Genomic DNA, 10,300 nt, shown 5'->3' on the forward strand with positions numbered 1-10,300 from the left:
GGCCGCAGTCCGGGACCCGCCCCCTCCCCGCACCCCTCCCCACTCCCACCCGCCCCCCCACCCCCCTTCACAGTCCGGGACCCGCCCCCTCCCGCACCTCACCCCCCCACCCCCCACCCCCCACCCCCCACCCCCCTTCACAGCCCAGGACCCGCCCCCTCCCCCAACCCCCAGCCCAACTCCCTGCCCCACAGCCGGCCGCGATCCCAGGCCCGCCCCGCCCGCCACCCCCCTTCACAGCCCCGGACCCGCCCCCTCCCCGCACCCCTCCCCACTCTCCCACCCACCCCCTCTCCCACCCGCCCAACTCCCCCCAGGGCTCGCCCCCTGCCCGCACCCCCCCCACTCTCCCACCCGCCTCCTCCCCCCGCCCCCCTCCCAACTCGCCCCCCGCCCCACAGCCTGGCCCCGGGCCCGGGCCCGGGCCCCGCCCCCTCCCCACCCTGCCCCACCCGACGCCCTCACTCCCTGGCCCCGGGCCCGGGCCCCGCGCCCTCTCCCCCGCCCTCACCCCCGCCCCCACCCCCGCCCCCACTGCCCAACCGCCAACCCCGACCCGGCCCCCACTCCCCTTTGACGCCTCCGCCGCCCGGAGCCCTGTGCCCCCCACCCCGTCCCCCGTTCCCGGGGCCCCGCCCCGCCCCGCCCCTGCGCCCCCCCAGACCCGCGGCCTCCTGGGGTGCGGACGCTGGGTCCCCGCGTCCCGATTCCGTTTCCTGGGCTGAGCGCTCGCTGTGCGGGAGCTGCCGAGCTCACAGCCTGCGCCCCGGAGCGAAGGGCTCGCGAGGCCCGAGGCTGATCCCGCCCGGGGCCCCGCGCCCTCGGTCAGGGGCACCAGCAGGCGCCGGCCCCGTCCCTGCCGTGCAGGTGCGGCCCTTGGGAGCCCCCCCCCCGCGTCTGCGCAGCCCGGCCTCGCTCCCCCAGGACTGGGAAGGCCCCGGGGCGCAGGGGACTTGGCCAGAAGAAACCCGTGTTGCACAGGCCTCGCCATCACCCCGGGGCGCGCCCTGGGGCACCCAGCCTTCTCTCCAACGTGTGCTCTCTCCTTTTAAAGAGCCTGCCTCTGGGTCCCTGGTTTCTCCTGGCACCTGCAGGGACTGACGAGCCAAGGCGGTGCCACCAGGTGTGGGCCGAGGTAGCAGCATCAGAGGCTCTGCCCAGCACCTGGCGTTCGACTTGGCCGTCCTCTGCCACGGGCAGGCTTTTGTAGGCTCTGGAAATACGGGGAAACTCAAACAGGGCCCCTGCCCCTGGGATGCTTTTCTTCCAGGGGAGGGAGCTCAGCACCTATCTTTTTCTTTCTTTTTAAGATTTTATTTATTTATTTATTTATTTATTTTTTAATTTTTTTTATTTATTTATGATAGTCACAGAGAGAGAGAGAGAGAGAGAGAGAGACGCAGAGACACAGGCAGAGGGAGAAGCAGGCTCCATGCACCGGGAGCCTGATGTGGGATTCGATCCCGGGTCTCCAGGATCGCGCCCTGGGCCAAAGGCAGGCGCCAAACCGCTGCGCCACCCAGGGATCCCTAGATTTTATTTATTTATTAACAAGAACTAGAGACGCTGGCAGAGGGAGAAGCCGGCTCTCCTAGGGAGCCCCATGCAGGACTCGATCCCAGGACCCGGAGCCAAAGGCAGATGCTCAACCGCTGAGCCACCCAGGCGCCCCAAGATTTTGTAATAAAATCTCTACTCATGAGAATGAATCTGAAGATTGTTAGAGACAAGAATGGGGCCTAGTATTAGATCAGGTGGTCAGGAAGTCTCTCTGTCCCGACAGGTGACAGCCACCTCTTGTTCTCAAGGAGGAATGTTCCAGGCTGGAAACAGCCACCGTGCGAATGCCTGGGGCGGGAACACGCTCAGGCTAGAAGAGCTGAGGAAAGGTCAGGGTGGCCAGAGCAGGGAACGCGGGTGGCCCAGCGGAGGGGGCGGGCCAGGCTCCAGGCTTCAGCCTCCACATTCCAGGCCCGCAGAGGGTTTCCGGCCAGGGGGGTTTACATTATGCTCTGAATTACTCTCTTTTCTGGCATAATTTCTGCCGGTCACTCACGAACAGAATGGGAATTCTCAGATGCTCACCCAGATTCCCAAATATTAAACTTGTACTAACTCCTGGAATCTGTCAATAGGACCTGATTTGGAAATAGGGTCACTGAGTATATCATCAATGTAAGAGGGGGTCGGGTCCCCCGGGGGGGCTCAGCGGTGGAGCGCCTGCCTCCAGCTCAGGCCGTGACCCCGGGGTCCCGGGATCGAGTCCCGCATCCGGCTCCCTGCATGGAGCCTGCTTCTCCCTCTGCCTGTGTCTCTGCCTCCCTCTCTGGGTCTCTCATGAATAAATACATAAACTATTTAAAAACATTAAAAAGTAACTTAGAAAAATCACCTGCCCTACTGTTCAAGGTGCACACCGTGGTCAGCGGGCAGATAAGGAGAATCAGTGTTCAGACTGGCACAGCCAGGCCACCGTGAGGTCGCACCGTAAGGTTCCTGTCACTCGGAGGAGCCCTGTGCCTGCTTGTGGCCCCGGGGGAACCCAGTGCAGGCGCCTACAGGCCTCAGTGGCCCGGGCCCACTGGTCACTGTTTTGAGGCCCAAATGGCCCTGGATCAGGACTGGACAGGACCCTGTGTCTGTCATGCCGTGAGCGCCTCCTGTTCCCTGTGCGTTTCCAGCCCACCTGGACTCCCTGCCCCAGTCCTGCAGTGACGGGGACACGTCCCCCGTGGGCCTTCATGCGGGCTGAGCTGTGCCTTCCCCGGGTTCCTGAGCGGAGCCGCAGCCCCACAGCCGAGATGGGAACTGTGCGTGTAGGTAGTCATTAATGAGGTGCTGGCAAAAATGAGGCCCCCGGGGTGAGTGACCTGTGTGGCCAGGCTGCTCTGACCTCTGACCTCCACCAGCCCCCTGCCCCCGGGTTTAGCGGGAGTCCCACAAGGTCAGTTTAGAGAACCCCCATCCAATGGCTGTCACCTGATGGAGTGCCGCATGCCACCCGACCCCCCAGCGCAGCCCAAGTCCTTGGCCTGCCTCCCTGCCTTCCGCGAGGCCCCGCCCCCATGCTCCCCACCCCCCCAGCTGTCAGCCCCCAGCTGTCCTCCTGTTTGGGGCCGAGCCCAGACTCTCTCCTTGCACCACACACCTGTCCACGGAGCCTGTGACTCTTGATCCTGGGGGCGTGAGTTCCAGCCCCACGCTGGGAGCGGAGATCACTTGCAACAGAAAGTCTTCCTTACCGGTTCACGGTTCACGGTTCACGCAGCCTGGGAGGCACAGCGTCCTTAACCGGAGGGGCCTGGCTCCCTCGACACACACGCGCATTCCTCACACTCGGGAGGCTGGTGGTCCAGCTACGGCGCGGGCCTGCGGAGGGCTCTTGGGAGCACGGGCACTTCAGTCCTCAAACCCGGGGCGGGGGTGGGCGTGGGGGACACGGCCATTCAGCGTTTGCAGACCTGCACCCGGTCTGACTGGTGGCCTAAGACGCGGGAGAGGCAGGGATGTGCACACAGGAGGCAGCAGTGTCCACACGGCCAGGAGCCAGGCCTCCGGAAGAGCCAGCCCTGACCAGGCCCCGACCTCAGACTTCCCCGACTGGGGGAGAACAGGTGTCTGGTGGTGGTGCTGGGTGGGTGTTTCCTGCCGCTGCACCCAGGACCCCCAGGGCTGCAGAAGGCTGTGCAGCTCATGGAGGAGCAGGGGCCCGAGGAAGGTGGGAGTCGTTCTGGGGAGGTGGGATCGGGAGATGGGGGTCTTCTAGGTGTAGGAGCGCAGAGAGACCATCCCCACGGGGGCGGGGCAGCCTCTGGCCTCTGCCCACCCCAGTTCCAGGGCTCAGAGCCAATCTCTTTGGCCATTTTTTAAATTTTTTATTTTTTAAGATTTTATTTATTCATGAGACACAGAGAGAGGCAGAGACACAGGCAGAGGGAGAAGCAGGCTCCCTGTGGGGAGCTCGATGCAGGACTCGATCCCAGGACCCCGGGGTCACGCCCTGAGCCAAAGGCAGACGCTTAACTGCTGAGCCCCCCGGGCGTTCCCCCCACCTTTTTTTTATCCTTATGGTATTCATCTCCATAACAGAGATAAATAACCTGTATTTCTCTTCCTTGATTCAGGAAATTCATATAATATCTATTTTATTTTTTGACAATATCTATTTTAAATAGTAAAAATAAATGCCATGTATTGTTCCAACGACATTTTATTTGTAAGCTGTATTGCTGCAGTTCCCACACTGTACAATCACCCATTTGAAGTGGACCGTTGGGTGACTTTCGGTGTATTCACAGAGTCGCACAACTATCACCAGTCACTTTTAGGACATTCTTATCACCACAGCAAGAAGCCCTTATCGGCCACTTGTCCATCTTCTCCGGGCAGCTGTCTATTCGGATCCTTTGACCCCTTTTAAACTGGGTTGTCTTCAACAACTGAGTGGTTAGGAGTTCTGTATATATTCTCGATACTGCACCCATGACAGGGTTTGCAGATATTTCCTCCCATTCTGTGGGGTGTCTTTTCACTGTCTCCATGGTGTGTCTTGCACAAAAGTGCTTCGATTCCTCAGTTTTGATAAGCTCCAATTTACGTGTATTTTTCCTGTTGTCACTTGTGCTTTTGGCATCGGATCTAAAAAACCAGTGCCAAATCCAAGTCATGAAAACCGTCCCCAGGTTGTCTTCAAAGTGTTTCATGATTTTAATTCTTTTTTTAAGAAATATTTTATTTATTTATTCATGAGACACAGAGAGGCAGAGGGAGAATGCTGGCTCCCTGCGGGGAGCCCGACGGGGGACTCGATCCCAGGAATAAGTTTTGAAATCAGGAAATACAAATCTTCCAACTTGGTTTTTTGAGATCTTCTTGGCTATTTAGGATCCTTTAAAATTCCCCATGAGGGCAGCCCAGGTGGTGCAGCGGTTTAGCGCCACCTTCAGCCCAGGGCATGACCCTGGGGACCCGGTATCGAGTCCCACATCGGGCTCCCTGCATGGAGCCTGCTTCTCCCTCTGCCTGTGTCTCTGCCTCTCTCTGTGTCTCTCATGAATAAATAAATAAAATCTTTTAAAAAATAAAAAATAAATAAAATTCCCCATGAATGTTAGGGTCAGCTTTTCCATTTCTGCAAGAGGGCCGTTAGGGTTGTGGTAGGGACTGCTTCGGATCTGCAGACGGCCGTGGGGGAGTACTGACGTCTTAACACTGGTAAATATTCCGATCTGTGAACACAGGCTGACTTTGTTTATTTGGGTCCTTATTTTTTAAAAAAGATCTTATTTATTCATGAGAGACACATAGAGAGAGAGGCAGAGACACAGGCAGAGGGAGAAGCAGTTTCCCTGCGGGGAGCCCGAAGTGGGACTCGATCCCGGGACCCCGGGGTCACACCCTGAGCTGAAAGCAGATGTTCAGCCGCTGAGCCCCCCGGGCACCCATCGTGGGTCTTTAATGTCTTTCGGTGATGTTTTGTAACTTTCAGCGTACAAGTCCTACACTTCCTTAATTAAGTGTATTCCCGGCTGTTACTCCTTTGGATGTGGGGAGTGAGTCTCCTGGTCTGTGAACATGGGATGTCTATTTCTTTTTTTTTTTTTTTAAGATTTTATTTATTTTTGAAAGAGAGAGAGCACAAGGGTGGGGGCAGAGGGAGAGGAAGAAGCTGACTCCTCTCTGGGCAGGGAGCCCGGTGCAGGACTCGATCCCAGGACCTTGAGATCGTGACCTGAGCTGAAGGCACCCGGGTGCCCCAGGATGTCTATTTCCTTGAGTTCTCTCTTTTTTCTTTCTTTCTTTCTTTCTTTCTTTCTTTCTTTCTTTCTTTCTTTCTTTCTTTCTTTCTTTCTTTCCCTTTCTTTCTTTTCTTTCTTTTTTTCTTTTTCTTTACTTTCTCTTTCCTTTTTTCTTTCTTTTTTCTCTTTTCTTCTTTTTCTTTCTCTTTCCTTTATTTTTTTCCTTTCTTTCTTCCTCCCTTTCTCTCTCTCTGTCTCTCTCTCTCTCTTTCCTTCTTCTTATAAATATGTAGAAAGAGCTCTACTATGAAGGATGAGCTCACGCAGTCGTGGAGGCTGAGCAGTCCCACCGTCTGCCATCTGCAGGCTGAAGTCCCAGGGAAGCCGGCCCCACTGCGGAGGCCAGAGGAGCCCGAGAGCGGATTCTCCACGGCGGGAGAAGGCGGCTGTCCCAGCTCAAGGACAGAGCGGGTCCACCCTCTTTCAACAGTGATTTGTCACGTTCAGCGTGTGAGTCTTAAACTCACAACTTTTTACACTCCCTGCCAGCTCTTGGCTTTGTAAAGCAGGCCTAGGGGGCTGGGCCCCTCTCCTCGTCCCTGCCGGCGCGGCCCACGCAGTGCCTCCGGGGACCGCCGCGGTGCTCCCAGCGCCCACTTGCCAGCAGGTGCGCCGCGCTGTTCAGGACCCGCACCCGCGTGAGCAGAGACTCCTACGGCGGCCTGAGGGGGTGCCCGCTGCTTCATCGTCACCTGACCGGGCAGGGCCGGCCTCGGGACCAGGATTCCACCCCCGGCCTCCGCCTGTCCCCGCCACCCGGCCCGCTCCTCCCGCCAGGCAAGCAGCCCAACCTTGGGACGTCAGGCTGAACCACGTCAGACTGCTGATGTGTGACCTTATTCGACCTACAAACAATGGCAATTTCATGTGATTTCACTTGTTTAAAACAAAAAAAAAAAAAAAAGAGCTGGGATTTGAAGCAGGTGCCTGAGTGTATTTATCCAGTGGGCGTGGGCTCCAGCTGTGCGTGAGCCAAGTACACCTGGGCGCTCCTGGCATCTTTTGAGCCAAAGGATGCGGCGTGTGCTGAGATGGGGGCCCCGCTTCGGGGGAGAGCTCCTGTGCTCCAATGGTACGCCCCACGGGGACGGAGGGCAGTTCCCCCCTGCCCCGGTGCATGCCTATGAGTCATCCGTCCTGTGGGGACCCATGGCAAGGCACGGGTACGGGTGTGACGGAGGCTGGGCCGGGCACCTCTCCTGATGGGCTCTGCGGACACGCAGTGGCTCGATTTTCGGGCCTGTCCTGCTGCTCCTAGAACAGCCTGCACGGAAGGCAGCACCCGGTGGGCCTCAGGACTGTCCGGGGGAAACGCTTCCATCACAGGAGCAGTGGTGGCGGGAGAGGCCCTGAACAGGGATGGTGACTCAGCCTCGGGCGAGCGGTCCCAAGGTCACACCACGGATGCTGTGCTGTTTTGTTCGGTGTGCGCAAGGGCACGCCTCGCCTCGGCACGGAAGAGGTTTTTTTTTTTTTTTTTTTTAAAGATTTTATTTATTTATTAGAGGCAGAGAGAGAGAGAGGCAGAGACACAGGCAGAGGGAGAAGCAGGCTCCATGCAGGGAGCCGGACGCAGGACTCGATCCCGGGTCTCCAGGATCAGGCCCTGGGCTGAAGGCGGCGCTAAACCGCTGAGCCCCCGGGCTGCCCGAGGTGGTGTTTTTTTACCTCCAAACGGTGCTGGAGCAACACGATGTGCACACGGAACCGTAGCTAACCCCACGCCACACAGCCGCTGTGAGCCACGGACCCAACGTGAGGAGGGCGAGACCACCCAGCTTATGGCAAAGAGTATCGGCGGGAACCTGGGGGGGAAGATCCCGCAAACGGGGGCCGGAAAACACTGTCCGCAGACCCAAGGCTGATACGCTGGGACCCGATTAAGTTCCAGAGACAGCCCTGAGTGGGGAGAGGCCAGCCTCGGGCCAGAGAAGCACCCGCAGCGCCCATCGACCACGGCTGCCTCTGTGCACCACGTGTCACCAACTCCCGTGACACAGAAGAAAAAGACAGTGTTTCATTTTGTATAAAAACGGGCCAAGCCTGGAACAGGTGCCTCCCGGGAGGCTGAGTGGCTGAGGGGCCACAGCATGCGCCCGCGCCCGCCAGGAGAGCCTCAGCGACCCAAACTGGAGCGGCCTCCCCCGGACTCAACCGCTGTGCCCACCAGACCTGAGCTGCCCCCCCGCCCCCCGCTGCCCCGGCCACCCCGCCGGGCCTTGGTCTATTGTCCACACGCCTGAGGCGCGACCTCAAGCACATCAATCAGATCGCTCCCCCCGTGCAAACCCGTCCTTGGGCCCCCGGGCCCTGCGGGATGTCCCCCACTCCCTCCGGCGCGGTGTGCGCTCAACGGGCTGTGCCAGCTGCTGCCGCCCGCCTCCGTGGGCGCTCCCCCGGCTCCCCCACCCCAGCACCGTCCTGAGCGGGGCCTGCGGCGCCAGCCAGCGGCCCTCCCTGAGCCTGCGGCCGCCCACACTCCGGCCCGGCGGGGACTGCCCCCTGCCGGTCCCCAGCAAGGACCACAGCTCCCGGGGTGGACACGCGGTGAGTAGGAAGGGAGCCGAGGCGTCAGGGGTGCCCATAGGGATCCGGGTGCACCCAGCAGGGACTCCTCCGCCTGCCCCGCCCCGCCCGGGGGCGTCCTCCTGCGCCTCCCGCTCTTGCAGCCACCGCGGCCCTGCGCCGCTCCCCCGCTCCCCCGCTCCCTTCTCTCGGGCTGCAGACGGCAAGTCCGCTGTGTCCAAGCCACACTGAGCGCTGAGAAGCAGCCTGGCCAGAGCAAGGCAAGTCAGACGTAACAGTTCCGTTTCTGGAAAACTTAAAACCTGGGGACATAGGGCAGCCCGGGTGGCTCAGTGGTTTGGCGCCACCTTCAGCCCAGGGTGTGACCCCGGGGTCCCGGGATCGAGTCCCACATCGGGCTCCCCCCCACCACATGGAGCCTGCTTCTCCCTCTGCCTGTGTCTCTGCCTCTCTCTGGGTCTCTCATGAATAAATAAATAAAATCTTAAAAAAAAAAAAAAAAACCCTAGGACACTGTCGTGTTTAAGGAAGTTTAAGGAAGCGGGTTTAAGGAGCTGGTGACAACCGAGGGACCGCAGCTGCTGAGCGGCTTCCTCTGGGAAGAGAAGAGCCCTGCGGGGAGGCCAGACACACCACGTAAGCAAACAGGTACCTGATAGCGTGTCATTCACCTTGGAACCCCAAGGACAAATCCCACTTCATGGTGGCATATTGATTTTGATTTTTTTAAAGATTTTATTTATTCATTAATGAGAGACACACAGAGAGAGAGAGAGAGGCAGAGACACAGGCAGCGTTGGCAGCGTCGTGCAACCACGTGCCCTGGGACAGCGGTCAACCACCAAGGCGGTTTCCTCAATTCTCGAAAGGTGGTGTGTGACCCGGGACACAGCCCGATCCCACAAGGTCCCCCCACCGCTGCCATGTCCGGGCTGCCCCAAAGCCCCGCACCTGTTCGGACCGGCGAGGAGGGGCTGGACCTCCGTGACCCTCCGTGACCCAGACTGCCTTCCACTTCCAGCCCCCAGAGCGTCTCATCTCCACGCCCCCCGAGGGGCTCGGCGCTCGTCCCCAGGGGGTTGTCTGCAGCCGCCGGTCCCCGAGCCCCCTCTCCATCGACGCCCACTTCTCAGAGCCCTGGTCTCGCCCCGAGGCGCAGCTGAGGAGCCTAAGTGCCAATGGGCCTCTCCTCCAGCCGGCCCACTCGGTGCCCGCTACGGGCGGTGCCGGCCGAGCCTGGGGCGCCCACACCATGGGGAGGCCCAGCCGAGGACCCGGGGCACCCTCTCCTGCCGCTGCCGCGTGGCGGAGTCCACAGGCCAGAGCCGCACACCGAAAGCTCCCAAGCTCACGCGTCTGGGGCTTCCTGATGGTCTCGACGTCTCTGCGTGTTTGGGAATTTCCATAATAAAAAATTAAAATGCTGTTTCTTTCATGAAATGATGGTGAAATTTGACAAGAGCATTTGAAACGGTCTCACTTGGCAAATCACAAGCGAAGACTCCCACGCGGTTCAGGGCCGTGTCTTTGGGAAAAGCCCCGTGTCTGGGCAGTGCTGGGCTACAGGTGCGCCCCCTGGGATGGCCCCATGAGGGTCACCCTGCGCCCCCTGCGATGGCCCCCCAAGTTACCCCATGCCCCCTGGGACGGCCCCGAGTCACCCTGCACCCCTGGGACGGCCTGTCTGTTCCAGAAGCGAACGTGTGGTTCTATCCTGTTCGTGCAGTGAATCAAGACTTTACTTTTTAGGAATCATTTGCAGTTGTATCCCCTTTCGGTAAATGAGGAACCCTGAACATCACGGATGGTGACGAGGTAATTAACCACTTAGTGTAGACGCTGCAATCACGTCACCCATCTTTCTCTAATAGGAGCTCATTCAAAAGTGAATTTTGAGCAATTTGCAGGCATAGGTGACCCCGTTCCCCCGTGAGAAACCTTTTAGGAGTGTTGCCTACTACACACACAGCAAGCTG

The sequence above is a fragment of the Canis aureus genome, chromosome 30 (assembly GCF_053574225.1).
Source record: "Canis aureus isolate CA01 chromosome 30, VMU_Caureus_v.1.0, whole genome shotgun sequence".
NCBI classification, from domain to species: domain Eukaryota; kingdom Metazoa; phylum Chordata; class Mammalia; order Carnivora; family Canidae; genus Canis; species Canis aureus.